Raw genomic sequence first — 27432 nt, forward strand, 5'->3', positions numbered from 1 at the left:
GTGAATATCAAGGGTATAGAGTTCTTAAGAAACATAGCGCAGAAACGGGACTCGGCAAAGGAAACACACAAGGACGCACAAGATAAAGTATTAGTTAATAAAAACGAGCAATGTCTCAACGCGCCGCTTCCTTGCCGCAAAGCTCGTCTAAATAAAGAGATGAAGTTCGTCTCACGAAATGTCCCTGTTGTCGGAGGCCTCGGAGCTGGTTTTCCGAGTCTGGGCTCGAGTTTTCTTGCTGGTCACTGTCCCATTCGTTTCCGGGGTCGTCGCGGCGGACTTCTTTTGTGCTCTGGGCGCCCAAAATTCATTTCTCTAGGCTTCGAACGACTGAACTTCCCCAGGGGATCCCTCTCGAGCCGCCAAAACAACGTCCAGCTACTCGCGACTCTCTTGAACTCTTCTCTCCTCCACGCATCGTTGTCCACGGCTGCTTTTCTTGGTTCCAACACCGCCCTTCCGTGGCAGCTAACCTATTGCCACTGTTGATGCGACATTTCCCCCTGTCGGTTGGTGTGTGCCAGCTTCGACGACTGCCCCAGCAGCCCACACAATGGAAGCCCTCTCTCAAGCAAAGTAGAACATGCAAAAAATGTACAAGTTCCAAATTGAGAAAGCGAAACGGGCGAGCTGTCCGATGATGCGTGATTATGGCCGACCAGCAATTCCAACGCTGAGACAAGCGCCGTCTCTAATGGCCGACGCGCAGTGTTTCGAGCGCAGCGCTGAAAAGCCTCTGACCGCCCCCCATCGACCCAGTTTCTGGTGCCTGACGACACGATGTCCAGGTCGGGTTTCGACGCCTCCAACCCGGTGTCTCCTGCGCAATTTTCCGCAGTCACCGCTTCTTCCTCCTTGAATGCCACAGGCGGTCATCCGCGGAGAACGCGATAATGAGCCCGGGAGCCGCGTAGGCTGACGGGATGTCAGGCATGGCCCAGCTCAGGGGCTATAGCAGAGTCGCATGAATGGAACCGATCAAAGGCGCTCCGCTGCCCCCCCCCCTGCCATAACCTGAAGGGCGCGCACGGCGCCTCGCCGCTGCAGTGACCGTACACAAGAGAAGCTGTCAACCGATCCCGGTGTTTGCGCGGTGGGCCCGCGAGGACCCTTGACAGAATTCTCCCAGGAATTCCGCTCCGAAATGCGCGTTCGTTACCCCGGGGTCTTCTTTTTGCTGAGGCTAAATGGACGTAAACACTTGAGAGGCCTGGGGTGCAGTCCGCGTTTTCGGGAACGTCACACCGCCACTTGTTTGTACGTTTGTGGCTCAAACGGTTCAGGACAAGGGCGGAAGAAGCACTCATCGAAGCAACACTCCTAAAGTCGTGCAAGTTGAAACTAATGTGGGCCGCCCAATTTTGCACCGATCCGCAACACCAATTTCTTGAATTTCTTTTTGCAGTTTCACACAACCCGAATGTTGGTAGCAACCAATGTGGCACCGTTCTGGACAAACAGTGCTGCACCCCTCTTCTGCCTCTGTGTGATGGTACAGAAAGAGCTGTTCGTGGAAGGCACCAAAAGGCACGAGTAGCATGTAATGTGGCCGCATAGAATTGACGACCCTCGCTTGAATGATGCTCTTAAAAGTGCACACGTGAGCTCTTGAAAGATGCCTTCCAAACGACGTTTCTGTTGGGTCTTGAAAAAGCAGCATTGAAATCGCACGAAAATTTAAGATTACGAACAGAAGTTTCGTCGCGCACATTGCACTGCTTGGCAGGTATGCTTCGGCTCTCCTTTGCCGCTACAGCCTACGATGTTCTGAGCACTGCACTCGCATTTGCCTGATTTCTGCGCCCGAATTGTACGAGGGAACGAGAGAGAGGGAGAGATAACCATAAGCCGGTTGCTGATTGTAACCTCACGCAGTGGGCGATCCGGAATAAGACAAATGGTTTAGATGGTGCATCTTTGAGCGAAGGTTGAACTTGGCAAGGAAAAATGTTAGCAGTCCAGAAACTTCACAGGCATGAAGAAGGTAAGAGAGACTGTAGTGATTTCAGGCTGTACCAACACGAGTTAATCCAATGCATAAAGGCCGGAGTACACGGAGACGCCAGTATCCAACAGTGTTGCGCTTGGTGTTCGATTATGCAGTACCAACTAGCTTGAACCCTTACATTGTTTTAATAATATTCAGTTCCCTATGCTTATTATTCAAACATTTAATGAAGAACGTAGATCTCACTCCAGGTTGAAGTGGGCAGCGCAGCAGAACAGGTAGAGGGACTTTTTTTGCCTTTGGGACAAAGACATTGTCAAAAACCTAATAAAGAGCTATTTGTGTGGTCAATGACACCGAAAACAATCATATAAAAAATCAGCTACATGCATAATAACACTTGTTATGAGTGATCATAAGTGATTATATTTGGGCCGGACCATAATTCAATGATTGGCATATATGAAGCCAGTATAAAACAAATGCGCACGTATGCATGTTCAACATGCAGTTGTGCTCGACAAAGATAGTTCTCAAGAAAATGAATAAAAACATTTATTGAGCAGAAATACATGCAATGGGTGAATAAATGAAAGGGAAATATGACATCCACATGGTTGTCATATTTCCCCTTGATTTAATTTCCCTGCTTAACACCGACGAGAGGCTATGTTTTTATATGCAGTGTACTCGTCGTGAACTTGTTGCATGTGTACCCTGCATGAAAAAGAGAAAAAAAACAAATTTATTAAAACTTCTTCAGCAATTCATCACTGAAACATCCACTGCATTTACCCAGCTGAGGAAGTGTACATCCAGCCACAAATGGAATAATGAATGGTGATGAAATAAGAAAGGCAGCTGGTCTTCTTCAGCATTTCCAATAGTCTCATGTTTTTGGCGGGATATAGATTTTCCTTCATGCAATTCACCAACTAGCCCAACAACGTGTTTATCTACCCAATCCTTGGTTCAGTTATTGTTCTGCAGTTTTTGAGCATTTTGTTGCAAGAGCACATAATCTTTTTGCAAGCTGGCAGCAACAACATGCCAGTTTAACTCATTAGATTTCATCCAAGATTGTTATCATATGTACTAAGGTATAAATACCATCTACCAATAGCAATCTAACTGCAAGGTCTACACATTACAGGGGGAGGGGGTAAGGTAGGGGTGATGATTACCTTTGAACTTCTGGGATATGACAATTTTCAGCACCGAAGAATGACAAAACAGGTTAACCATACTAACACTAGGTTCCAATATAAGAAACATGGTAGGTCACTCACACTTAGGTGACAATTGGCTTATTTTGAAGGTAAACCTCACCTTCAATAACCAGGCATCTGTATTGCTTCTTGAATTGCTTGCATGATCAGTGATTAGTTTTTAGCTAAACCTGACAGGTCTGCTTCGGGGGATTTTGCTAACACTAAAGTGATGTAACATTTTTAGATACAGTGTTGATTCAATAATTTCGTTCGGAGAGCAATGTTGCATCATACAGGACTGACATTCTTGCTGTGTAGGGTCTGATGCGGAATTGTTTTGAAGTCTTGAGCTAACCCATGAATTTCCTGGGAATGGTGAAATTAGGTTTTTTGATGTCAGGCTATTCTTGGATAGTGGTCGCTCTTGGTGGATGTATCGAACACGTCGGAATAGACACATTGTTTCTTCTCATTCTGTGCATTTCAAGCTTGTTAAACGTGATATTGTAAAATCCTGCTTCATAAATTCTTTACGTAATTCTTGCAAACTCAAGCCTATTTTCAGGAGCAAATCCCAAAGGCTGACTACGGCCAGTTATCCAGAGATGTGCAAGTTTCTGTCGCCGAAGGCCTTTTGCATGATTTTCAGAACACTAATGTAGTCCAGCGTGATAGAGAGACTTACTTCGCTGATTCCTCAATGCATAAAATAGGGCTCATTTTCATAAAAAAGAGAAGCGCAGCGAGTGAACGTGAACGTGCTTCTCGCGGCCCCAAAAATTGAGCATTTTGTGCAAAATGTCTGTCCCAGCGTCAGAACCAATCACGGGTGTACTACTGACAACATTTATGTTATGTGCGGATGATAGTACGGAATCACATATTAGTTGTGCCTGACCATGTGTTCGCTGGTTGATACACACGCAGCCAAGCCTCATACAAGTGCATGCACGCACCTTCTACACACTTGTAATTACAAAGACATTTCTCAACAAAAGAAAAGAAATAAAAAAATTATTGACTGGGAAACATGCAGAGGTATAAAGAAAGAAAATATGGTGTACACCATCCATACATTTACAGATCGATGAATTAGGCTAGTTGGTGGTCGTCCATGGTTTCTTTGTCACGCTGCAGATTACGAGACGAGGACGATAGAACTATACAGGGACACAGGACAAGGGGTGCACAAAGTTACAACTGGTTTATTCGCATGTTGCGAATTGTCGAATATAGGTCAACAATCAGATAGGATGGATGGGGTGATGAATGGGATAGGGCGAAAAAGGGTAAAAAGTAAATTGAGATAATGCACGCATATGACATATGCCATCTTGAGCAGACAAATTTTTCGCAGATCAGCGTACGTCACTTCCGCGACACCACGTGCTAGCAACGTGGTGTCGCGGAACTTCCGCGTGCAGGAACATCGTTTGCAATGCGCCGCGAGGTGACCAGCTCCTTGTAATTGCTGGCAAGTGTATCTGTGTTCCAGAAGACGTTCATTGATACAGCGTCCTGTCTAACATATATATATTTTTACGGCAGGTTAAAGGAATACTATATACAACCTTATTGGCCCATTGCACGAAGGGTTCTCAGTGGTTTATTGAGCACTGTTTTTTTCGATTGGCTATCGTTTACTGCTTTGCAGAGCCCCTTAAGCTTATGAGGCGCTCAAAAGAAGACATTGACTCCATATCTGTGACCTACTTTCTTGAAACACTGAAGATATTGTCGAAGCGTTCCAAACCGCACATTCGGGTCTTGATTTCACTAGCGAAATCCCAGAACAACCTAGATTGCTGTACCTTGATATAGAAATACGGTTTGAAACGCAGCACACGTGCTGGCATTATAACACAAGAGGAAAGAAAATTCTAAGCTTCCAGTCTAACCATTCAAAACTCATCAAAAAAGGCATAACATTGTCATGCATTCGGCAAGCGCTCAAAAAATCCTGCCACCATCCTCTAGGGCATAGCCTCAAAAACCAGCTTAAGAGATTAAAAGACAGTGGCTATCCCCAAAGCATGCTTGTAGCAATCAGCGAAAAGCTTTTGAAAGAAACCAAAACCCACACGCAGTGGAAGAGAAAGAAAGGGGAAAAGTTGACTCCAGCAAAGTGGCAGTAATTCCGTATTCGCACGGCATATTGCACCGTTTCAAGAAAGTAGGTCACAGATATGGAGTCAATGTCTTGTTTTCAGCACCCCATACGCTTAAGGGGCTCTGCAAAGCAATACAAGATAGCCGATCAAAGAAAGAGTGCTCAATAAACCACCGAGAACCCTTCGTGCAATGTGCCAATAAGGTTGTATATAGTATTTTCTTGACCTGCGGTAAAAAGTATATAGGTCAGACAGGACGCTGCGTCAATCAACGTCTTCTGGAACACAGATACGCTTGCCAGCAATTACAAGAAGCTGGTCACCTCGCGGCGCATTGCAAACGATGTTCCTGCACGCGAAAGTTCCGCGACACCACGTTAGTAGCACGTGGCGGTGACAAAGACACTAGGAATATAAAAGAAGCTCTTTTGATCTTAGCTGCAAAAGAGGAATGCATCAGCACACCCTCGTTACATTTAACGTAAGCAGAAATAAAAGTTCTAGAAAGTGACGTACACTGATCTGCGAAAAATTTGTCTGCTGCTCAAGATGGCATATGTCATATGCGTGCATTATCTCTGTTTACTTTTTACCCTTTTTCGCTCTTTCCCATCCTATCTGATTGTTAACCTATATCTCACACTTCGCAAGATGTGAATAAACCAGCTGTAAGTTTACGCACCACCTGCCCTGTGTCCCTGTATCGTTCTATCGTCCTCGTCTCGTCACCTGCAGCGCAACAAGGAAACCATGAACCTGCCATATCTTGCTTTCCTTTAATCTCCCTACTTAACATTAACGATAGATTGCTTTTGATGTGCAGGGTCCTTGTAGGGAATCCATGTATGTGTATCCATGCATGTGTATCCTGACAAGAGTATGAAGTTGGGCATGTTGGTAATGCATAACTGATCACGTAGCGCAAGATTTGACACTGGACAAGAGAAGGGACGAAGACGAGCGCTTTGATCATGGTATTCCCTCAAAAAAGGTACGATAGGTTCATAAGCTGGCGCAACATGTTCAAGCGCTCGTGTTCGTCCCTTCTCTTGTCCAGTGTCAAACTTTGCGCTACGTGATCAGTTATGTGTATCCTGCACAAAAGATTGTAGTAAAATATAAGAGTTGCAAAGAAACTTTATCCTACACATCATTCACCTTAGAACACTTAGATGTGCTGCCAAGACCACGTGCAGGTAGCTGACATAAAAACACTTTTGTAAAGTTAGAGGTAGTCAAAATTATATCTTCTATCACATTCAAGAACTGTTAGAAAACAGGAAAACAAGCACAGAAGCCCAAGTCTAGCATCAAGTATACAATAATGGAGTTACGTCTAGGTCTTGTTTCTTTGATCTTGGATTTCTCTCAGAAAAGGTGCAATAAGTTCATGAGCCGGTGCAACATGACCAAGCTTTTTGTTAAGATTGAAACAAATGCCTACCATAAAATATAGACTCGACCAGGCTCGCAGGTATAACGCTCCCATCTTCTTCTGCAAGCTGTCATCTGCTTGTTCCACGAACAGGTGAGATCACCGGGTACATATGTAAAAGATACCAGAAAACATTCATGAGTTGGCACACCACACAGGCCTTACAGCACACACGCAATACATACAATCTATTCAGGCAAGTCTATGTTTATATACCACCAAGGGCCTTGAGTGGTGGACTCAGATTGCGCTATAAGAACAGCTATAACCGGAGCAACGGCTCATGGCAGACAACTGCAATGGTGCCATTGCAAGCGGAACTTTCAGAAACGTATGTACTTAGTAAACACTATGTGGTTGGAGAACGCAGGTTGCCATATAGGTCATTTAAATGACGAAAATTACATGGCCACTGCTACACAGCATAAAATGCAGAAATTGATAAAGTAAGATTGTGTGGGCCCATGTGCGCACTCTATAATGCCAAGCTTTACATATTGTATATCATGAATTTGGGCCATTAAGAAAAATAATTCTAGCCATGTTAAATCAATCAACGCTTGGAATGCCGATTTGAATTCGTAGTGCTGCAAGCCATCCAAAAAAACCACTATCCACTTGAGCCAGTCTTCTATAAACTTCTGTGCACTTATTTAATTACATATCAGCAATCAGATTTGTTTCCCTTAATAATTTCTTTATAAAATTAAAGTAGCACTCACACAATGAATGCTACATCTTAGTCGCATAACCTGCAAATAAGAGCACTTTTTAGGTTTGATGCTGCCTCAAGAAAAGCCCACAAAAGAAACATGAACTTTAGATGAGCACACAACTAAGGTGTGTTTTTGCCACCCCCACACACTGGATAAAAGGCTCTTGGAACAGTGTTGCTTAACCATTAAAACTACTTCTGTTAATATAAGCCAGTATGCTTCAGGAAACAATTAAAACGATGGGACAAATGTTTCACATTATTTTTCTCAAACACAAATATCGCAACAAGAGGCACCTTGCCAAACGCAACAAACTGGCATATTTGTCTAGAATTGATAATTATAAACATCTTGTGCTACTTCAAATGTACACTTAGTGTAAGTACCAGAACATAACGCAATTCATTGACTTATATTATCTTGAAGTGAGTTCACCCAACGCAAGTTCGTCTCTCGTAGCAACGATCTTGCACAGTCAAATTAAAATGCTAACCATAGTGCAACTAACTTCTAACAAAAACAAGCGCGGTGCGATAGTTGCGGACAGTCACAAACACACGCCACTGCAGACTGCAGAGCACCGCGCGCGCATGTGCAGCCGCAGCGTGTTTTTATATCTTCCTCCCGTGTACAAACTGCCAATTATTACTGAGTTTCCTGAAGAGTTACTTGATTTGTACCTGCATCAAGAGAAGGCTAGGCGATGAACGTTATGTTTAAAGTAGTTCTATTTCCGAAGTGATAAGCCATTGTACAAGTAGCTTCAGGCGATGATCTCGTGCAGTATACAGCTGTAGTCGATTTCAATAACTTCCGACGACGCTAAGAAGTTTACTTAAGGAATCAGAATTGGGCTACAAAAAATCTTGCAAATGATTCTTATTTCGGTTTACGATCGCTTCTGCGCGGCAGAATCCAAGAACGGGCCACTTTCTCTCCTCGGTCGCGGCCGCGTCCCGTCTATGAGAAAGGACCATGCCCTCAAGCACTGCAGTCCTCCCCTGCTTCCTGACCTCCCCCACTCCGGTCCCCTGCGCCCAAAAGGGCAACGCGAGTGTGACCCTCCCTGCGACACATACATCGCGCAGGCGTCCCCAAGGTCACCCAGTTCCCGGAGATAAGCGGCAGCGGCGCGTTTGTATGCCCCCTCTACCCTCGCACTCCAGAAAGCGGGAAGCGGGCGGGCCGAGCGACAGGCATTCTTGGAATAATGGAACAGCCAAGGAAGAAGAGCGCCATGGCACGAAAGGCTTGCGTTACAGAAGCGGAGTATCGCGCAAAGCAACGCGCATTCATCCACCCGTTGCAGTTGTAGGTATTGAACACACATGGTGAATGCTTCGTATAACCGTATAAACTGCACAGAAAGCATTGAGCATAGCGTAAAACATACCTCTGTCATCCTTCCCCCTGGCCATCATCCCCGCAGAGTGAACCCGCCGCCCAGACGATCGCACTCGGTTCCTGTGTAAAAGTCATCACGTAATGAAGTAACTTAGCTGTGTAATTCACAAACATTCTAGAACTTTCCAAAATCAGGCATCCACTGTGCACTCTTCAGCTTTACAGTCCACAATGTACTGTACACTCGGCGAGTCTTGTCAAAAGGCTGCTGTACGTCCGCACTTGCCGTCAGTCACGATACTAGGACGTAGATCGTCTTGGAAGGTACACTTGATATTGACTCACGCACCCAACATGCATGGTTTGGGCATGGGACTATGGTTTGGGTGTGTGCCATGGTGTAGAACACACCATGGCACACACACACAAACCGCGCGCACCGCGCGCCCGTCAAACTAAAGCCCCCCAAGTACTACAAGACCTGTTGCAACTGCTTGCTTACACTAATAGAACATCATAGGTGGCAGTAGTGTCGTGTCACTATACATAAAAAAGGTGTATTTATGGCTTTTTAGATGCGAAGTATCTTAAGGCGGAGCTCAATCCGGTGGTGGTGGTGGTGGTGGTGGTGGTGGTGTGCGTCGTGACCACCCTTACTGCGCATGCACATACCCTCCCCACACACCTCCTCTCCACTCACCCTCTCCCCTTTCCCTCTCCCCTCCCCCTCTGAAACGCGGGCTAGACATGCCGAAATTTTCTCCTGTGCAACGCCGCGATGAGCTCGAGCGCATGCGCGTCCCCTCCCCTTCTCTCTCCTCTCCTACGCTGTCCCCCCTCGCCCGCCTGTCCACCGCGTTCCCCGCTCGCCTGTGAGAATTAACGGCCAGGCTAGATTGAAGATACGACGTGCGTAGCGTCCCTCTTCGCGTTCCACGACGCGAGGTCGGTAGCATGCCCAACGAACGCCAACGGAACGCGATCGTGCAAGTGCTCCGGCTTCGCATCGTCTCATGGTCCCCTTTAGCGGGAGATGGTGTAATATTTGCACCCGTCTGTGTATGTTGGAAATCTCTTATGGGTGTTCTATTTTGTTATATAACTATACATTTTGTTTTTGGGAAATGAGAGAAGTTAGAAATAGGCAGTTTTCAAACTCGCGTCAAGACGATGGTCATCTCTGGGTCCTTACTCAAAAGAAACGCTTTTCTGTTTCAAGTTACTGCCCTCTCCCGTGGATAGAAAGAGGTAGGGATTATGATGGGAGGAGGAAATGGGTAGGGTGTGATAGGTGACACACAACGCTGCACACAGAGGAGGTGAATGCGACAGGGAAGGAGCAAAGAGAGAAAGGAGTTGACGCCGTGGAGAACGGAAGAGTCGTGTGGAGACGACATTGCGAGGGGGGCGGTGCGGGAAGAGGATGTACGCGACGTTGCGCCCACTTGAATTTTTTCTGTCGGCTGCTTCTGACCAGCGTTGCATTAGCGCGAAAAGATAGAGACAGTAGTTTGAGGTTGGGAAAAATGCCTGTCCGCGTATCTTTGCAACCAAAGGCATCCTGTTTTGGACATATATGTAAGTACACCATGAATACGAACTACGCATAAGAACGCTCCCTAATTTTTATCACAATAAGGATCTTTCTTTTTTTCTGTACGTCAACCAGTGTCCACACTTCCAATTCTTCTCCACCCCCCAAAATTTTTCGCGACGCCGTGCGGTTAATCCCCACTCTCCTCCCTTAATTTCTACCGGACAAATGGGAAACCCGGGCTTCTGAGCGAGTGTTCGGAGTGTCACTTGATCATATCTGTTCATATTAGCATGTGCTGTCAACGCATGCTTTTTAAAAATAAGGAAATGCTTACTTCTATATACACAGCAGGTAATATAATGAACCTTGCTGCGGTTGTCAGCAATTCTTCGATCGCCGGTGGGCGATATATGTAAAATATTTACGCATTCTACTGAAACACGATATTTGTGCACAATGCAACACATATAGTTCATTGCGTGTAGTTTCTGAAAGACAAAAAGACGAACTTGTCTATTGTGAGAAACTGATTTGACGGTGGCAATTAAGGCTATTTAACTTGTTTGTTGTGATGCGCGTTTTGACATTAAGAACGGCAACTGAAAGTCTGAACACTTCAGTCACCAGAAATTAAAATGAACATGGTCATTTGACTCTCTGATGCACACTTAATGTTAAATGACATTAGGCATTGCATGTCTAATGTCTGTCTAGTGACTGTAGGAGCGCACTTAGTCGACATCAGACACTCAAGGCTCATTTTCATAAGGGTTGGCAACCAATGCAAGTGCAGTTGCGAGGAACACACTGCACTATAAATCATCATAATTTCTGTGAAGTAGGGAAGCAGCCACCATGCGATTTTTCGTCATTCAACGGAGCCGTGGTACCCGCTAAAAAGATGTAAGGCATTATGCGCGCTTTGTTGGTGTTGTGCCTGATGACGATGAAGAATTAATGCAGAGCCCCTTGTAATGGGTTGGAAGCATCCAACAGCCCACTCGTTGCGCAATTCGCATTGTGTGACGCCTGGTTACAGAATTCGCGTTGTGTGGTGCGTGGTTGTTATTTCACTCTTCTACCACACTAAATTACATATGTTAATGTGGTTCCTTCCGGACATGAAGCATGTATAGCGTCTTTTTGCAAGGCAATTCCAAGCACCGCCATGGCTCTGAGTACAACACTGGGATGCCATGCAGAGGGCCCATGTGCGAACCCCGTTACATCCTGGAAATTTTTTTCTAATTTCGTTTTTTTTTCTTATTTCGAGCGATAGAGGTTACGGATACCGGCGGCGGCGGCGGCGGACAACTACGGCGCCAAAAACGGCCGTTGAAATGATCTCATAACAGGTTTCGCTGTAAAAGGAGTGACTACCAATTACATTAACTTGGCGTGAGTATGAACTTGAGTGAGTACGTATGAGTGTGAGTGAAATGAATGTGAACGTGAGGGAGTGCCTATGATTGTGAGTACACGTGACCATGACCGTGAGCGACTACCAATGGGTTAGAGTGGGCGTGAGTAGGAACGTTAGTGAGTGCTTTTGTGTGAGTCGGCGTAATTATGAAAGTGAGTGAGTGCCTATGAGTGTGAGTACACGTGAGTATGAACGTAAGTGCCTGTGAGTGTGAGTAGATGTATGAATTTGCATGAGTGCGAAGGCTGAAACAATTGGGGTGATTATGAGCGAGTATTCTCTTACAGTGCCGACCTACGCACAGGAAACGTGCCCACCAAATCCACGTAACAGCTATTCACGTGAATTTTTTTCCGCGAGACATGGATGAAGGAAAAATTACACCATCTCCCGCTATACGGAACTATGAGGCGATGCGAAGCAGCAATCGGGGCGCACACCAAGTTTCCTTTACGTATACTCGGCGTTTCCATTAGTTTGTGAGCTTTGTATTTAGTGTTTGTGTTATCCTTACGTTGTGTTTGTGCGTTGCTTTGCGTTAGCGCCGATCGAACGAGTGGCGCCGACGTTGACGCTACAACACATCTCAACGGGAGCGAAGCGAGAATGACGGAAGCCGACCGAGCGCACGCGCTCATATAAACATGAAATGGGGGAAGGAGGGGAGAGTGGGCTATAGGTTGTATTTGGCGGCGGCGCGGCTGCATCACGTGGGAGGAGGAGAGGCTGCGCCACGGCTGCAGCGCGGGGGAGGAGAGAAGAGAAAGCGACCGAACACCTGCTTAAAGGAGGAAAGTGGGAGAGAGAGAGTAGGCGCATGCGCAGTGGAGTGCGGACGCCACCAACGACGACGGACACTGGCTGGAGCAAAAGCTGCATCGCATCTGAAATTAAGGAGGGGCCCCGACGTCACTCTTTGTAAAGCCTCGGTGAAGCAGGGCGTCTGACATATTGACTGGGTAGAACCTCCTCTATTGTGTTGATGTGAACAACGACGTGGAAGGCACGTCTCTCTCTGCGGCTCGAAACGCACGTGGGCTGTGCGGCAGGTGTGCCTTAGCGATCCGAAACTAACAGAACGCAACTCAGCACGCTGGTCCACCTCGATACTCTTCGTTAAATCATTTTGTCCCACTATTTTGATCTTGCGCTGAATGACGATTGTGTGAACATTGTATATATGCCTACGATCTTGCTCTACTTAACCTAAAAAATAAATATGCTTTATCGGACTATCCAAATCATTTTTTCGATGACCAAACACCTGCAATTTGTATGGCTTGTTTTGAACGTTTTAGTTGTATGATGCTGCGGTTTTTATATCTCTCCGGGCTTTCAGCCAGACAGTGAGCTGGACGCGATAATACGCAAATTCTGCGCAATCTCATGGCACTAAAGAATGTTCGGCGATAACAGGCCGCACTTGTGCTTCACGTGCGTGCGCACATTCTTTCGTATAGAACCATGGCTTACCCATCGGCACTTTGCGAGCTCGAACCCGTATTTTGGTCCTGGCTTGAAGAATTCTTTTAACATACTGAACAATGTTGTAGCGGCCACGCGCGGTGGAATAGAATGCGGCCAGCCTCAGCGCGCCGACAAGAGGCTCATTTCGCGCACTCTTGAGATCCCGTGGCTACCAACAAGTTTCATAACCTGTTCGTGTTCGGTTTACCGGAACGTCCTGACGAAACATTCCAGTCACTAACAAATACGGTGGTTTCTGAAATATTTGAGAACATGCGCAGTGTAAAGGTTTCAACAGTCGAAATAATTCACCAAATAGGACAAAAGAGGTGAAACAAAAACCGACCGGTAGTGCTCCGGTTATTTGATCACCGTGACAAAATTAACGGGCTCAATAACTCCTCTAAATTGAAGGGAAAAGAAATCTCAATTGCCGAAGACTTCTCACCAAATACTAGGTAGACTAGAGGGCACTTATGGGAAAGCACTGCAAATATGAGGAAAAAGGTCGAGCAAGTAAAACTTGTACAGGACAAATAATCATAAATGGAGACATATGCTTGAAATGCCGCTGAGATATAAAGAACTCCCGTTTTAACAGCCAACAAAAAATCTAGGAAGAACAAGTGAACTTTTTCTGTCACTCAAAAATACTTCTCCATCGTTAATCTGGACGCCCGCGTCATTGTAAACAAGTTAGCGACTTGCAAAGTATTGTAGTGGCGCATGATCGACATGCAATAATATCCGAAACTTGCCAGCACTCCGGTATCTCAGACACCAAGATGCTTTGTGGTATCAAGAGTCCATGCATGCTGAAAGATCACCTGACATAAATGACACCGAATGCGTCATTCCGAAAGTCTTTTTTCAGAAAGCCACAATTACAAATGCACTCAGCAAATATTTCTGCTCTGTGTTGAGGATGGCAAGATGCCACCTCGCGGCGGCATCAAGGGCGTGATTGGATGCGTCGACAGGACGTACATTGGCATAAAGGCGCCGTCGAAGTCCAACCGGACTGTCCTCAAAGCCAACTACTTCACTCAACACGATGGTTGTAAGTGCACTTTCACCTCGTTTGTCACGTGCAGCATAATCATGTCACTTGTCTTATTTCTCCTGTAGCATAAACATTGGTTTGTGAAAAATCCGGTAAATCGCGAACAAAACTCGTGTGTGTACATGTAACGCGAAGAACCGCATCGCAACCTGTGGCATAGCATTACGTAGCGCTTCACGGGCAGTGTGAGGTTGCCTACATTTGTGTTTGCCGAAAATGTTTTTTGGAGGTATTCCTATGGGCAGTGCGATTGCTGTGAGGATTTGTGGCGTGGCCGACATGAAAATTGGCCTTTGGGGGGAAAGGGGGGGGGCTATATTTGAAAACCGCGTGGGAAACCTGATGTAAGAACCATTATGGTGTACAAACATAGGAATCGGTACTCCATTTGAAGATTAGTAGGTGGCCCAAGTTGAAAACTGAGTGATTGTGATATATGAAAAATATTCGTGGTATGACCATAACATGCATATTGTGTTCCACAAGTGCGAGAAGAAATGCATGTTGTAATATCTATCTGTAAAGTGACATGACGTAACTTTTATTGCGACAGCAATTATATGGACAGTCTCGGCTGGAAAATGTCCGTCCCCGTCGCCGTCATTCACCGTATATGTATAACTATGTATATATATATAGAAAAGCCACAAAGAAAAATAATTCAGAAATTCTTTCCGACGCGCGGAGTCGAACGGGCGACCTCTCGCTTTGGAGCCCACCGCGTTTGATGTTAGGCCACGACAGCACCGTCTTTCAGCCTGCTAACGGCGAGCTATTTATATACATCATGTAATTCAGCATGCTTTCGTAGTGGCCACATAGATGGCGCGACGTGCTCGCGTGTGGCGGGCTTTACAGATCGTCGCCCCGCTTCTGCGAACGCCGCTGCTCTTCGCTCTACAGGGCGTGGTCGCTTTCGTGCGCTTATCTCGAGGAAAGAAGGGGCGGCTGGTGGGGTGCTTCGCTTCGCTCGCTGCAGCGGCCGCATTTGCGAAAGGAGCGCGCTGTTCAAAACAGAAATAAGTAACAACTGTGACAATTAGTTCGCGCTCGTCTTGTGTGTACCTGTTCGTTCGTTTCGCGCGTCCTGCTTTATGTTCGAGCAGTGCGCTTCAAGTGTCGAGCTGTGACGCATTAGTTCGCAATCGTCCTGTGTGCGTTCTTTTCGTGCGTCCTTTGGGCTCGAGCGACGCGCTGGCAATTTCGAGCTGCTTTCCATTCTTCGCGTTACATTACAATTTATTGCTATCGCATTCATTGCTTCGCCGTTGCGGCGAAACTGTGACTTTTTTTACTGCTTCAACATTTATTTCATCACTTTTAACAGGTTCCCATGCATTCACAACAAAAATACGGGTGCTATTGACATGACATAAATCAGTATTTGATGTGGTTAGTGCATAATGTGCCATGTCACGCTCAAAATTGATGCTTACTTCACGTACAGTTGCGCAGCACACGTTGCATTACAGATTGTTGGTAGGTTGAGGCTGGCCGCTATGGTAGTGTCCACGCATTCTAACACTACTGTGGAATTGCTTGTTTCTTTTAAATTAATACGGGGTGTTACCAAGAGCACTGATACGCCCTAACATTACGAAGTAATTCCGTGCTCTGATATGCACGACCATTAGCTAATATTATGTAACAAGTACACTACTGCAAATGTGAAGCTTCATTATTAATCAGGCACATGCTTCGTAATGGCTAAAATTTGCGAAAATGTCTCATTTCAGGATTGCGATGATGACCTCCACATCCTGCGCATCGACGCACTCTTCCCTGGCTCATGCCATGATGCTCATGAATGGGGGAAATCGGCTTTGCGGCGGCACTTCGAGCTTGGACACCTAAGGAACGACGGAGACTGTCTGCTGGGTAAGCATTGCTTAAAAAGTGCTTCGCTCTGTGTAACATCGAAAAACATTTGCATTGCAACAACACTGTTTGGGTCTTGTTGTCGTTTGTTTCTTGTCACTGTAGGTGTTTAAAGGAAAAACAAAGAGTAAACGTTCGGAGAGTTGCAACATTAACGTTACACCAAAAATGAAGTGATATTTTATTTGGTTGACAACGTACAAATGAAAAGTCTGCCCAGCTTATGCAGAGTACTACTTAATTGGCCACGCTCGCATTCCTGTAGTATACGCCTAGTGCGCGCCGACGGAAGCGCCATAGGCGGCGACCTCGGTCATTACTCTCGGGAAAGCAAGCACACGGCCGCCGCGGTTACCTACGTAATTGTACGTATGTTTCCGCGTTGTCACGTTTCCGTAGTGAAATAAGCAACGTTCTTCGATTGTGTGGTGGCCAAAACTTCAAGGGATATCGAATACCAATTGTTGTGGAGTGCAGTGTTCAAACACCTACAAAAACTCGACCGCAACACTGTTTTACTCACTTACCGCATTGCCTCCTGAGCAAGAGCGACAAAGCAATGGATCGCCGCTATTCGTTGGGAAAGGCGAACCGCTGCGTCATTGCGCGAGTTAATGTGTCGCTTCTTGTTCTCATCCTTTCGTTCTGACGTATCGGTGCTCGCTGGATGCACTCGATCATGTTGACACTGGTAGACGACCAAAGTTACCGCAGCCTGAGCATGTGTTCGTTCGGTTCGACCGCCGTGCAAGGGCACTTCGCTGAAACTTTCTATATTTATTATCTACAGGAACAACAGAAATGCAGCAACGGTTGATTTCTAAAGAACAAGAAATGATTGAGACGTCACCTTTGTAAACAAAACAAAGCGGATGTTCACCACGAACTCCACCTCATAGCTGGGTCTTGTTACGCTAGTCTGCGTGACGCACCTTTCATATTCACCGGCTTGAAGATTCACTCCACGCGGACGTTCTTCTCCTTCGCTGTCGGTCATCGCATCCTCGGCGACCCTCTTCAAAACTTGTCACTGCTCCCGTGGCGTCATCTCTTGACACTTATTTTTATTCACCGCACTAGATCATCAAACAACACGTCTTTTGTGGTCGAGCGAACGATGCTATCACCAGAACGACATAACATAAGTGTTCTCTGACATAACTTCTTCGCTGACTGACTCATCACTGACTGAGCCTCCGTTGCCGCGCGCTTGTATTGCCTGTATCGGCTCGCGCCTGGGTTGGGGAAGGTTCTACATGATTCTTCTGTGCGTAGCATAGCGACAGCTAGGGAAAGGGCTAGATCCTCTTACCGATTCATCTGCAGAATCAGACGGCGCCGCTAGCGCTGCTTTGCTTTCTCGACTATCCCGATCTTTCGCGGGCGTTCGCTGTCTCGGCGGCGTCTTCTGTAGAGATGGTGAGGGCGCGCTTTCGGCGCCTTTTAATATTTGTTTTTTCGATGCGCGCGCTCTGTCGCGCACGAACCGTCGGCACCGGGCTTCCATGCCGTCGTTTGAAATCGGCGACGTGAGCTTAGTTAAGCGCTCGTTTGTGACAAACATCGTGCACCAGTCCACTTTCGTAGGGGCCCGCGCCTTTCCTGCAGCTGGCAGCGCAGAATTAGTTGTCTGGCACGCGCACGAAGGGGAAATAGCAGCCGCAAACTTCGTCCATCTCCTCACACCAAAGCTGTGCAAAGCGCTGTCATCTGCTCGGCTTCCCGCATGTAGTGTCGGCGGCGCCCGCTAGGTGGTTATCAGTAGCGCCTCTATAGGCGGTGCACTAGGCGTATGCGTTGGAATGTTGAGGTATGAAAATAGCGTAGCATATGTGATATATTTGTCATTTCAACGTTACAATAGGCAATTGTTTCACTAATAGTTACACCACAATCGATTCATATGGTTGAAGTAACTTCATAATATGCAGGCATTGATGTTCTTCCAATTGGTTATGACATTTGCTTGTGAAACATAGGGGCCCGCGTGAGTACTGCAGCACCAGTAACAACAGTTTTTGAACATGGTATTGCGTACTTTCTTGCTTCAATACATGGAACATGCCATAGGTTCCACTTTAGTGCTTCATAAACATGAGTCGTTCCATTGCTGTATGCAATCGCCTTGATAATGTGTATGGTTTGTGTAGTATCTTGTTAACATCTAGAGTTCCTTCTTACACATTTGAAGACGAACATCTGTTTACCTTGCAGGAGACAGTGGCTACCCACTAGAGCCATGGCTTCTTACTCCTGTGGCAGGCCATCTGCAAGCGCAGTCAACTGAGGCACTTTACAACAAAGCCCACTCATCGATGCGATCTGTTATGGAGTGCTGTTGTGGGGTACTAAAGACCTGATTCAGGTGCTTGCAGAAGTACCGAGCACTTCGCCATGAGCCCGGCCGAACATGTTACATAACTGCAGCATGCGCAGCGCCGCACAACATTTGTCTTGCCACCGGTAAGCCTAAGACATCTGATCACAGTGACGACAGTTGCTGCAGTGACGAAAATGACGACACCGATGACGATGACGTGCTGGCTGCACTACCAAACCCACCCTTGCCAAATACACCTGTGGCAGCAAGTGCACGTCGGCATCTGTTTGCAAAGGGCAAAGTGCTGCGGCACACCAAGTTGCGCCCTTTTCAGCAAGCGCGACCAGCGCGTCAAATGTACCCGAACCTGGTGAGCCGATAGTCTTGCGATAGTCTGGTGAACCGATAGACTATCACCGATAGTCTTGCGCCTGAGCGAAAGCTGCGTACCTCAGCGTAACCTCCGTGCTACTTTGTGCGTTGCTGAACTCAATAATAATAATAAAATAATAATCAATCAACCAATCAATCATTTATTTACCGTGCCCAGGAACAACCGTAAGGTCTTTGTGCTGGCGCACGCAAAAAAACAATAAAAATAAACAATACAATACAGACAGCTTTCAGAAATAAAAAGAGCAAAAACACGTAGACAAAGAGAAATGAACACAAAAGGGGAGGAGTAAAATAAGACAACACGAGAAATATTGACGGGGAATAAAAAAATAGATTGCATATATACAACTATGTGGAAAGACTGAGAAGGGAAGACTTTGTACATTGTGCCACACTGCGTCAAAACAGTGCAAAGCTCGGATAAAAACAATGATTTTGGGCTATGAAAAACGTCAAGATCAAGAAAATTAACATTATAGAGACTTTGTATTCTGTGAACGGTAGAGTGTGGGAAGAAGCAGGCGGGTACATTAAACGGTCTGTTCTCTCTGGTTAACCTACGCGGAATTCGAAAATATACACAATTGAGAAGTACAGGGCCGAATATGATACCGTGGACTAGCTTGTAAAGAAATAAGAGATCAGAGCGATTTCATCGGCAGTGGACTGATGGCAGTGATAATAATTCAGCAGTATTTGAACGAGATCCAGAGACATTCTTAGCGAAGCGATGGTTATATACGCTGAGGAATTTTTTCTGGACTCGTTCAACGGTGTTACCGCTGGATTGAGCAATGCCATTCTATATCACGGACGCATACTCAAGTTGTGGAAGACATATTGCCGTGTACAATTTGTGGAGGGCCATGGGAGACCTGAATTCTCGAGATATTCTACAAACACATCCGAGAGAACGAAGGCCCCGCATAGCAGCCCGCTTAACGTGAGCAGAAAAGTTTAACGCGCTGTCAACAACAACACCAAGATCACTGATCTCATAAACCTTGCATAAGGACACAGAATTGACAGAGTATTGAAATGACACGCTAGTTGCTTTGCGAGTGATAGCCCATGAATTTGTCTTCGAGGTATTCAGAGAAAGGTTATTACCGTTGCACCATTCGGAAAAAGAGCGCAAGTCTGACTGCAGCAAGCGACAGTCGTTAACATAATGAATTTCCTTAAAAATCTTGATGTCATCGGCATACATGAGGAAAGAAGAATTACGAATGGCTAAAGAAACATCATTAACGTAAATTAAAAAAGTCACAGTTTTGCCGCAACGGCGAAGCAATGAATGCGATAGCAATAAATTGTAATGTAACGCGAAGAATGGAAAGCAGCTCGAAATTGCCAGCGCGTCGCTCGAGCCCAAAGGACGCACGAAAAGAACGCACACAGGACGATCGCGAACTAATGCGTCACAGCTCGACACTTGAAGCGCACTGCTCAAACATAAAGCAGGACGCACGAAACGAACGAACAGGTACACACAAGACGAGCGCGAACTAATTGTCACAGTTGTTACTTATTTCTGTTTAAACAGCGCGCTCCTTTCGCAAATGCGGCCGCTGCAGCGAGCGAAGCGAAGCACCCCACCGGCCGCCTCTTCCTTCCTCGAGATAAGCGCGCGAAAGCGACCACTCCCTGTAGAGCGAAGAGCAGCGGCGTTCGCAGAAGCGGGGCGACGATCTGTAAAGCGCGCCACACGCGAGCACGTCGCGCCATCTATGTGGCCACTACGAAAGCATGCTGAATTACATGATGTATATAAATAGCTCGCCGTTAGCAGGCTGAAAGACGGTGCTGTCGTGGCCTAACGTCAAACGCGGTGGGCTCCAAAGCTAGAGGTCGCCCGTTCGACTCCGCGCATCGGAAAGAATTTCTGAATTATTTTTCTTTGTGGCTTTTCTATATATATACATACTTATACATATACGGTGAATGACGGCGACGGGGACGCACATTTTTTCAGCCGAGACTGTCCATATAATTGCTATCGCAATAAAATAGGAGTGGGCCTAATACCGACCCTTGAGGGACCCCACTAGTCACTTTAGAGAAAGAAGACGTTTGGCCATTTACGGCTACATAACAAGATCTATTGAGCAGATAGCTCTGCAGGAGATTCACAACTGACAAGTCAACATCAAAGTGCGCAAGTTTAACCATAATCAGTGTGTGGCTGACTACGTCAAAAGCCTTGCTCAGGTCACAGTAAATTACGTCAACCTGTCCTCTCTGAGAAATAGGTGTGGAGATCTGCGTCATGAAACTAGCAAGATTTGTGGTAGTTGAGCGGCCAGCGAGAAAACCATGTTGATTAGGAATCAATGAGTTTTTCACACTAAAAGACAATATGTTGTGAAGAGCCAGCTCGAAGATCTTTGATGTGGCACATAGTAGAGAAATCGGGCGATAATTAGAAGCATTTGTTTTAGAGCCCGACCTAAATACTGGAAAAACACGAGCAGTTTTCCACTTGCTAGGAAATGTGGAAGTGTCCAGGCAGTTATTAAATATCGTAGTCAGTACTGGGACAAATATACTACCATAAGCTTTTAGTATGGCGGAGGGGATGCCATCTGGCCCACATGATAAGGATGGTTTTAAGCGCTTAATGCATTCGCAGATAAGATTTTCATCCAGCGACAAAGCACTGGATGAGCTAACAACCTTGGGCTGTTGTCTGATATCAGTGCTAGAGTCTGAGGCCTTATAAACGGATGAGAAATGCGTGGCAAAACAGTCAGCGATGGCATGCACTTCTACCCCATTTGAGTCCAGTAGTCTGAAGGACTCTCCGCTTTTGCTAGACCGTTTACGTACATACTTCCAAAACTCAGCCGGCCTGTTAGAGGCGCTTTTTTCTAAGAATTCAATATACGAACTATGATCCCGTTTATATAGGCGTTAATAATAGTAATAATATTAATAATAATAAAAATATTAATAATAATCAATCAATCAATCAATCAAAACGTTTATTTAATGTGCCCAGGAACAACCGTAAGGTCTTTGTACTGGCGCACACACAAAAAAAAAACAAAGGAAACATTCATAATAAAATATCAGGGATAAAAAACGTTACAAAATTGCACATATACAACTATGCGCAGGCAGAAAAAAATATCAACAGTGTACAAGGCTATGTAAGTACAGTGCAAAGCTCGGAGCAGAACAACGACTGGGAGCTGTGAAAGACATCGAGCTCCATAAAGTAAGCATTGTAAAGACGTTGTATCCTGCCAATGGTCGAATGTTCACAGAGGCAGGCGGTTACATGAAAAGGTCTATTCTCTCTGGTCAGCTTACGTGGAATTCGGAAATTAAGACAGTTGAGCAGTACAGGGCAGGCTATGATACCATGCACAAGCTTGTAAAGAAATAACAGATCAGCGCGATTTCGTCGGCAGCAAAGTGATGGCAATGATAATAATCCAGCAGCGTTAGAACGAGATCCAGAGTCATTTCTAGCGAAACGATGGTTGTAAATGCTTAGGAATTTTTTCTGGACTCGCTCAATGGCGTTTGCTGCTGGAATTAGGAATGCCATTCCAGATCACAGATGCATACTCTAGTTGAGGAAGACATAGCGCGGTGTACAATTTTCGGAAGGGCACAGGAGAACGAATTCTCTAGACATTCTGCAAACACAGCCTAGGGTGCGGAAGACCCCGCAAAGCAACACGCTTAGCGTGAGCAGAAAAGTGTAAGGTGCTATCAAAAAGAACACCTAGATCATTGATCTCACATACCTTACACAACGACACAGAATTGACAGAATATAAAAAAGGCACACTAGATGTTTTTCGAGTGAAACTCATTACCTTGGTTTTTGAAATATTTAGGGAGAGGTTATTGCTCTTGCACCATTCAGAAAAGAACACAAATCAGATTGCAGCAAGCGACAATCGATAACTGAATGAATTTCCTTAAATATCTTTATGTCATCGGCATACAAAAGGAAAGAAGAATTCCGAATGACAGAAGAAACATCATTAACATAAATTAAAAAGAGGAGTGGGCCCAGTACCGACCCTTGAGGAACCCCACTAGTAGCTTTATACAAAGAGGACGTTTGGCCATTAACGGCAACGTAACATAATCTATCAAGAAGATAGCTATGGAGGAGATTCACAATTGAAGAATCAACATCAAAGTGTGCAAGTTTATCCACAAGCAGCGAATGGCTGACAACATCAAAGCTTTGCTAAGGTCACAGTAAATAGCGTCAACCTGTCCTCTCTGCGAAATAGGCGTGGAGACTTGCATCATGAAACTGGCAAGATTAGTGACAGTTGAGCGGCCAGCGAGAACCCATGCTGATCACAATCAATGAATTTTTTACATCAAAAGACAATATTTTGTGAAGAGCAAGCTCAAAGATTTTGGATGCGGCACAATGAAGGGGAAATAGGGCGGTTGTCCGAGACGTCACTTTACAGCCGACTTAAACACTGGGAAAACACGAGCAGTTTTCCAAATGCTAGGAAACGTTGAAGCATGCAGACACTTATTAAATATGGTAGTCAATACTGGGACAAGTATACTGCCTAGGCTTTTAGTATGGCAGAGGGGATGCCATCTGGGCCAGCTGAAAAGGATGGTTTCAAGCGCTTAATGCATTCTGAAATGGAATCTTCATCTAGCGACACAGCATCAGCTGCGCCAACTGCCTTAACCTGTCGACCGTTACTAGCTACAGAGGCTGGAGACTATAGACAGATGAAAAATGCATGGCAAAACAGTCAGCAACGGCTTGAACTTCTACTCCATTTGGGTCCAGTATCCTGAAGGACTCGCCACTTTTGCTCGACCGTTTGCGCACATACTTCCAAAACTCAAGCCGGCCTGTCAGACGCGCTTTTTTCTGAAAATGAAATATGTAGACTGTGATCCCGTTTATAAAGGCGTTTACAAAGAGTACGAAAACGACAGAATTCTTCCTTCAAATGAGTTGATGCAGAACGTTTACACTTTCTGTGTGCACGATCTTTGTGTTTCAGTGCACTTGTAAGTTCTGATGAGAACCAGGAGGGATATTTACAATGATGAGGTGTATACTGGGGAATGAACTTGCGCATGCTGGTCAAGATAAGCTCCGTAAACTGATCGACTTGATCATCAAAATTGGGTTTGTCAGTTACTCCATTTGGGTCCAGTATCCTGAAGGACTCGCCACTTTTGCTCGACCAACGTAGTCACCTCGCTTGAAGGCAAATCTGGGCGTTTTGTCGATTTTTCTGGGAAAGCTTGGTTTTTCTGGTGAAATACAGAGTGTTAGTTTGAGTGGTGGGTGAAATTTGTCAGGACGAACAAGAGAGATGTGAGAGAGTGATACTTCGATAGGTTGATTATTAGAAATACACAGATCTAAGACGTTACCACAGGAATTGGCAATACTATTGTGCTGCTGTAGGGAATTAAAAGCGAGAAAATGTAACAATACGCTGCATTTGTTCTTTAAAAAATGATGATAATGAGAAAATTTAAGTGTGGTCCAGTCAATTCCTGGTGTGTTAAAGTCGCCAAGTACAAGAATTTTGTGCTTCTTATGTGAAATTATCACATTTTCAATAGAAGAGACGATCTGATTAAACGCAATTGGTGAAACGCTAGGCGATACATAGAAACATCCAATCAACATCCAATCAATAAATAAACAATTTTTCACAGTGCTCAAGACTAATTTCGATCCAAATTGATTCAGAAATTGTTTCTATGTCCTTGCGTCTAACAGATCTTAGAGAACTGTCTATAGCCATCAATACACCCCCACCTTTTGTTTAGTTGCACAGAAGTCCCAATCACTGCGGAAGGTGGTGTAGTTCGACGGAAGATTAGTCACAGGAAGGAATTCACTGCACAGCCACGTTTCAGATATCGCAATAAGGTCAAAAGAAGACGAAACAACATTAGCAAAGAATTCGCGCGTCTTAGTGCGAAGACCACGAGCGTTCTGATAAAATATATCCAAATTACACGGCACCGTTGCTTACGGGTGCGCACTCTGAGGGATGGAGCATGTCGTCGTGGAGAATCCCACGGAATGGTTTGAAAATGCAACCGCACGGCCACATTGACGGGTCATTCAGACGTTTCGATGTACCTTCGTCAACTGTAACGCAGAACGAGGAGTAAGAAGGATATTTTGTTTTGAGCCGCCGGCAGGAAATGGCAGAAAGGTCAACAGACTCAATGTGTTTCTTGAGGTCAGCAGATGTAGTGTCAGGGCTCAACTTGGACACAAATATAGCCCACTGCCGCTGGCGTCGTTGGGGGATTTGAGCCACTAACAGAGTGGACGAGTCCATGGCTCCAGTAGATACATGTGTTTTTCTTTTCGTTTCCTTTCTTGCACTCACTGTGACATTGGCCGAAGAGGTTTCCGTACGATCCACAACGCGGAGCTTCAAATCACGCTGAAAACCTGGTGGTGGGGTAAAAGATGGGAGCGTTTCGGTGTTATGAGTCGTATCAGAGGTCGCAGGGGTGTCGGAGTTCACGGAAGACTTTGCCGTTGGAGACGTTGGAGATGTTGGAGAATTTGCAGCCGTTGGAGACTTTGCAGCCGTTGGAGACTTTGCAGCCGTTGGAGACTTTGCAGCCGTTGGAGACTTTGCAGGACGTTCCCCTAGCTTGGGGGTGACGCAGCGTGTCAGCTCATCGCGCAGAAAACGAACCTCACCACGAAGGGAGGCGACGATACGGACCTGCTGCTCAGCCACTCGGGAATGTTCCTTTCGCAGGCGCTCACTGTCCTCCCGCAGCTGTGAGACCTCGTCACTCAGGAACGAAATCCCTTCCAGCGCGTCGAGGAGCAGGCGGCGAAGGCCGGCTACCTCCTCACCCAGGTCACCCGAAGGGGCGAGAGGTGGACCGGTTGGGGAACCACGTGGCGGCAGGGAACACGCCGCCGTCGCGCATACCTCGGTCTCGTCGTTAGGCCTATCACCATGCTGGGCGGAATCGCACAAATTGCACGAAAATGTACGCTATCCGGACTTCAAGAGCTGCAGTTGGTCATCCGGCCAAGTCACACACTTCGCGTGCACACGTTTTTCGCAGATTTGCAGCGGAAAAACTGCTGCTTACCGAAAAAAGGGCACGAGCAGAGCACACACGCATCCCGGCTGGGCGCCATGCTGCGGGACCCCCAATAATAATAATAATAGTAATAATAATAATAATAATAATAATAATAATAATGATACGGTGTTTATTGGCGCAAGTAGCACTTGGGCAGGATGCCTACGGACGCTGAAAGCGGGCGGCGACAACCGACACAAGAATCGCAGCGCTGGCACCAACAGCTCGCGCTTGGCTCTCCCAGCTGAGGTGGTGTCCCACTGCGGCATGTTGTTCTTCTTCCTCCTTACAACACCCCGGCGACAAAGGAGAGCCATCCTGGCGAATCAAGGTGACGACAGAACGAAGGGGTCGTGGTATGGTTTGAGGCGACTGACGTGGACTGTCTCTCGACCAAGCCGGCGCCTGTCTGTAGATGGCGTGACTGGCTCAATCACGTACGTTATATGTGATCGACGTTCCACGACGCGATAAGGACCGTGATACTTGGGGGCAAACTTGGACGACAGGCCAGGGGAATGGAAGGGCAGTCGGAGCCAAACGAGCGAACCTACGGCGAAAGTCTCGACTTGGTGGTCGCGGTCATGGCGTTCTTTTTCGAGGGCCTGTTTGTCCGAGGTGAATGAGCGGGCCAACTGACGACACTCTTCAGCGTGCTGCACAATTTCAGAAACGGGGCTGAATTCGGAGGCGTCCGGACGATACGGCAAAATAGTGTCAAGGGTGGCGCACGGTTCGCGGCCATATAGAAGAAAGAAAGGCGAGAAGCCCGTCGTTGACTGCGTTGCCGTATTATATGCATAAGTTACAAAGGGGAGGACCACATCCCAGTTTGGCTGGTCAGCATCGACATACATCGCGAGCATGTCTCCCAGCGTTCTGTTGAAGCGCTCAGTGAGACCGTTGGTCTGCGGGTGGTAGGCTGTAGAGGTGCGGTGAAACGTGCGACATGCGCGAAGGAGTTCTTGAAGAACCTCGGATAAAAACACGCGCCCTCTGTCGCTGAGTAGTTCGCGTGGTGCACCATGACGCAGGACGAAGCGACGTAAGACGAAGTTGGCTACGTCACGAACACCGGCTGAAGGTAGCGGAGCTGTTTCAGCGTATCTCGTTAGATGGTCTACGGCGACAATTATCCATCGATTGCCAGCTGCGGTGTAAGGAAGCGGTCCATATAGATCAATGCCAAAACGGTCGAAAGGGCGTGCCGGACACGGTAGAGGTTGCAGTAATCCGGGTGAATGGGCAAATGACTTTCGTTGTTGGCACAATGGACATGATCGAATATATTTTTGGACGAAGGTGTACATGCCACGCCAGTAGTAACGCTGGCGGAGCCGTTGGTATGTTTTCAACACGCCAGCGTGAGCATGTTGCGGGTCAGCGTGAAAATATGCACATACGTCAGATCGCATGTGGCTTGGTATAACCAAGAGCCATTTGCGACCATCTGCTTGGTGATTTCTTCGGTATAATAACGCGTCTCGTATC

This window comes from Rhipicephalus sanguineus, chromosome 11 (genome assembly GCF_013339695.2).
Source record: "Rhipicephalus sanguineus isolate Rsan-2018 chromosome 11, BIME_Rsan_1.4, whole genome shotgun sequence".
In the NCBI taxonomy this organism is placed as follows: Eukaryota; Metazoa; Arthropoda; class Arachnida; order Ixodida; family Ixodidae; genus Rhipicephalus; species Rhipicephalus sanguineus.